Source organism: Mesoplodon densirostris, chromosome 11, assembly GCF_025265405.1.
Source record: "Mesoplodon densirostris isolate mMesDen1 chromosome 11, mMesDen1 primary haplotype, whole genome shotgun sequence".
NCBI classification, from domain to species: Eukaryota; Metazoa; Chordata; class Mammalia; order Artiodactyla; family Ziphiidae; genus Mesoplodon; species Mesoplodon densirostris.
Genome location: NC_082671.1, coordinates 45,091,686 through 45,096,401, shown reverse-complemented (window position 1 = coordinate 45,096,401; position 4,716 = coordinate 45,091,686).

The window sequence follows — 4,716 nt, the reverse complement described above, 5'->3', positions numbered from 1 at the left end:
GCTCCACCTACCGCCCGGAACCCGCTCCCGCCCCCCCCTCTCAAGGGATTCGCCCCGGGCTCAGCCATTGGTCCAGTTTGCATGGGGGGCGGGCCCTAAGCCGTTAACAGCAGTTGTGGCTGGGAGGATTGGACCGTCCGCGGTAAGCTAATTAACGGTGGATGGGAGTGGGTAAGCGTGTAGGTGGTTAAGTATGTGCCTGAGAACTCAGTTAACTTTACTTAGGCTTTTCCCCTTATCCTTAACACCTTTGGGGTTAATTGTGAGGTGGCTATTAGAGAAAAAGCCCCAAGGACTTCGACCTTTGAAGGTCCTCGGAAACCAACCCCTTAATACACTATCACGACAACTGATTCTAATCCCTTGATGTGCTTTCTTGAACAACGTCTTTGGTCAATGACTTAATGGCCATAGAGGTGACATCATGTGGACACAGGCTATGATGCCCGAGTTAGCTACTTGGTGGAAACCATTTGAGGTAAGCCATGGTATTATAGATACCAACAGACCCAGAATGTGGAGAAGGAAAGCAAAGGCAGGAGCCTGAATATCCAGTGGTCTTTGCCAGCTGTCAGTTCTGTGACTAATGCCAGGAAACCCGTCTTACAAACGCCCCCTTAAAATGAAGCTTTCCAGCGCAATCCAGAGCCTCTGGGTCCTGGGTATTAGTCTCACTGCCACTCCAGTCACATAGCCCCACACAGACAGTCCACCCCACATCTAGCCAAAAGATCAGGAGCTGCAGACCAACCCCTCATCCTAAATCACCTCCCTTTTTGTCACGTCACTCCCGTCATTCCCATAGGGCCTCTGGACCTTTATACCTGCTTGGCTATCTTGGATACACTCTTATCCTCCCCAGAGACCATTAAATGAACCATGGCACTGAAGTGATCTTCTACATCATTCTTGACTCATTCTTTTGGGTAGACAAGAACTTAGGACCTTTCTACCTTCTTAAGATATTGTCATTGACCCAAGGGCAGAGAGGAATGACCCAAGGCCCAAGTGGACAGCCCTTTTATCTCCTCACATAGAAGTAACAAAGTTCAAAGGTCTCAGTACCATCTAAGCCGGGTTTAGATAGATCCTGTTTATAAAGGACCTAGTTTATAGCTTGGACTTGGAAAAAGAGAAAGAAAAATGCCATTTTCTCTTCCCAGGTTTCCTTATACTCAGCTTTACACCTACCAACCAATGCTTCTCTGGCTTGGGGATCAGATGGGTAGATCTTAGGAAAGAACTTCATAAAGAGAAGCCAAGCAGTGCCCCAGGGGAGCACTGACCTCAGCTATCTCCTCGGTGACTTCAAAGCTCCACTGATCAATATTTGCTCCCAATTTAGCATCTCACAGAGGATTTCCTCCTAACCCTAGAATAGTCTGACCTGGTTTCTTCTCTCTGGTTAATTATCCATAGAGACTAGCCCGCAGGCCAGAGGTCTGAGCTCCAGTGCCCCAAGTGGCACAGGCATTCTCAGGGTGAGGCTACCAAAGGGATAATTACGGAGTGGCCATAAGGGTAACCTATTTTGGAGCTCTAGTGATTGGAGGAAGGGTGGGGAACAATAATGCTCACAGTGTCCTGGAGCCTAGTGTCATGAGGACTTTATGGACTTATTTTGAAGTTGTTCAGTCCTGACATCCACTGCTATAAGGCCAATGGGAAAGCCCAGGACTCAAAGGGACTAAATGGTATCTCCCAGGAGCTGGCTTAGAGCCTTTCTCTGAACATGGTTGGGACCTGGGGAGGTGGGAAGAAAGTTAAGGGAGAAGGATTAGCATGAATAAAGGAGCCAAGCGAACTCTAGGTCCAAATACAACTAAGTGCCTGAGAACTGGAGGGGACAAGGGAGAGAAGGCTGAGCATCGAGGTCATCTTGACGTTTGGAATGACCTCTTTAAAATGGACAGAGGCAATGGTGCCCCCTGGTGGCCAAGGATAAGTGGGAGAATGAAGATGGAACTTAAACTCCTATCAGTAAACCAAACTCCTTTTTTTAATGGGTAGCAGCTAAAATTTATTGAGTACTTCCTATTTCCAGAAGCTATCTAAATGTGGTACGTGCATTACCTTAATTAATCATCACAACTCTAAGGGATGTAGGTAATAGTAGTAGCTTTACAGAGGAGGAAACCAAGGTTTAGATAAAGTATCCTACTCAGGACCATAGCTTGTGATTGGCATTGCTAGAATTCAGACCTAGGTTGGCCTCACTCCAGAAGCTGTATTTTAACTACTAAGCTGTATTGTTTATATGGTGCTGACTGTAAATTATCAGCTGCAACTCAGGAAGGGGACTTTGAGTTATTGTTAACAGTTTCTTGGGCACATTAGCTCAGTGTGTTGCTACATTTAAAGATATTTTAAAAGATAAGGAACTATAGGGAATTCCCTGGTGGTCCAGTGGTTAGGACTCCTCGCTTCCAATGCAGGGGGCATGTGTTCGATCCTTGATCTGGGAACTAAGATCCCGCAAGCCATGGGATGCAGCCAAAAAAAAAAGATACCTGAAATACATGATAAATGACGACCTTCCCAGAATACAGGTAAGGAGAGAGAAACATTTAGCACCTAAAAAGACCAGGGGTATAGAATGGGCTTCTTACAAGGAATAATCAGGCTGGGGAAATGGCTGGAAAGAGGATATAGTGCTTTTTCACTGTAGATTATTAGACTCAGAGGGCATGTGTTCAAACTTGAAGGTAGTTTTCAAACACATAAAAGAAATAGTACTTTACAGAGCCACTGGGGACTACATGGAGACTCCATCGGCCTAGGGATAAGATGATTGCTAGGGCTGAAGCCTTGGCTCCCCCACCCCTCTTTGAGCTTGGTTTCTTCCTCTGCAAATGGGAGTAACATCTAGTATTTGTTAGAGCTGTAAAGATTAAATAAGTGTGTATGTGCTTTTTATATGAGTATTTAACATATAATAGTTCTTTTCCCCTTGCTATTCATCTCTGTCCTATGTTTAAAGGAATCTTGTTCTTGCTCGGAGTCCTTTCCACAGCAAAAAAAAAAATCCTCTAAAACTTGTTTTTAAGGACTACATTTTCACATAATACATTTTCCTAGTCACACCTGGATCTCATTTAACACTGTCTTTGGGAATTCCAGTGGTCCAGTGGTTAGGACTCTGCGCCTTCACTCCCAAGGGCCCGGGGTTGGTTGGGGAACTAAGATCCCATAAGCCTCATGGTGTGGCAAAAAAACAAACAAAAAAACCCCCCCAAAACCACTGTCACACTGTCTTTGGGAATATTTCTTTAAAAGCTAACGTTTTTTCTGATAAACTCATTTACGAGGTATCTAAAATTTAAGGTGTAACCAGATATGCAAGGTTGAGTATATGCTCTACCAAATACTAGGCTAGAATAATTTTAGTAGCCTCCAGAAAGGTTCAGATAAATTCATGGTTTCCTTGTGCTAGCCTGTGATATGACTTAAGAAATATGCAAAGTATATCCTTCTGAGGATCAAGTCAAGGATGATAATGTCCACTCTTCCCTATGTAAGACACATGCCTGTGTCCCAATGGCAAAGACTCTTGGGCTGAACAATTCTTAACGGCTGTTCTCCAGCCATTGACAAACTAGTGAGGAACATCACAAGTAACTTGTTACTGATCAACATTAAATTTGTTTTATTTATTAAAACTTGCAAATAACTTGTTTTGTAAATTACAACAGTTTCAAGTCCCCTAAAGAGTACTCTTACATTTCTGATAAGCTTTCTGGTGGAAGAGTAAGAACTTACAGACACCAAGCAGCAATAGACAGAATCCTGGGTATACTCATAGGGGAATGAAGCAAGTGAACATCATTCACGTGCATCACAGAAGAAATAAAGCTTAGTAACAGCTGGTCTGGAAAACTGAGTTGACAGGATACAGCATTTCTTATGACTGACAAGAGAAGAAGGAATTAGCACTAGACCCTGAATTTAGTTGTCAACTAATATCAGGGTGCTTGCTCTGAGCTAGTTAATTGTTAGATTTCATAGGGATTTGTGGTACAAGAAAGCTTTGTTGAACACATTCATTCCGTGTGCCAGGCTTAGTGTAAGGTATTAAGAGAAAAAAAGGACGTAAAACGGAAGCTACTTCACAGCTATATTAGATCAGATTGACACTTGGGAACATTAGCTTATAGATCCAGTTTTGCCACTACATACAGGACTTGAGGACCTGTGGTTTCTCTGGGCCTCGGTTTCTTTATCTGTAAAATCAGTTACTTCATCTGCAAAGGTGAACTAGATGACTTCCAAGGGCCTTTAGATTCTAAAGTGCTCAAAGTCTTTGAAATGTAATAAACCTGAATAACAGGTGTTCTCTCCTTGAGGCATTCCTGTGACAAATGTTCCATTCGAAACCCTGAGACAGCCACACCTCAGGATTAGTGTTTAAGAATCTCCTCAGGGCTTCCCTGGTGGCGCAGTGGTTGAGAGTCCGCCTGCCGATGCAGGGGACATGGGTTCGTGCCCCGGTCCGGGAGGATCCCACATGCCGCGGAGCGGCTGGGCCCGTGTGCCATGGCCGCTGAGCTTGCGCGTCCGGAGCCTGTGCTCCGCAACGGGAGAGGCCACAACAGTGAGAGGCCCGCATACCGCAAAAAAAAAAAAAAAAAAGAATCTCCTCAACGAAGGTATCCTTTATATTTTCATCCCTATGCCCCAGTACAGAAGCTCTACACACAGAAAATGGGGACACACTTA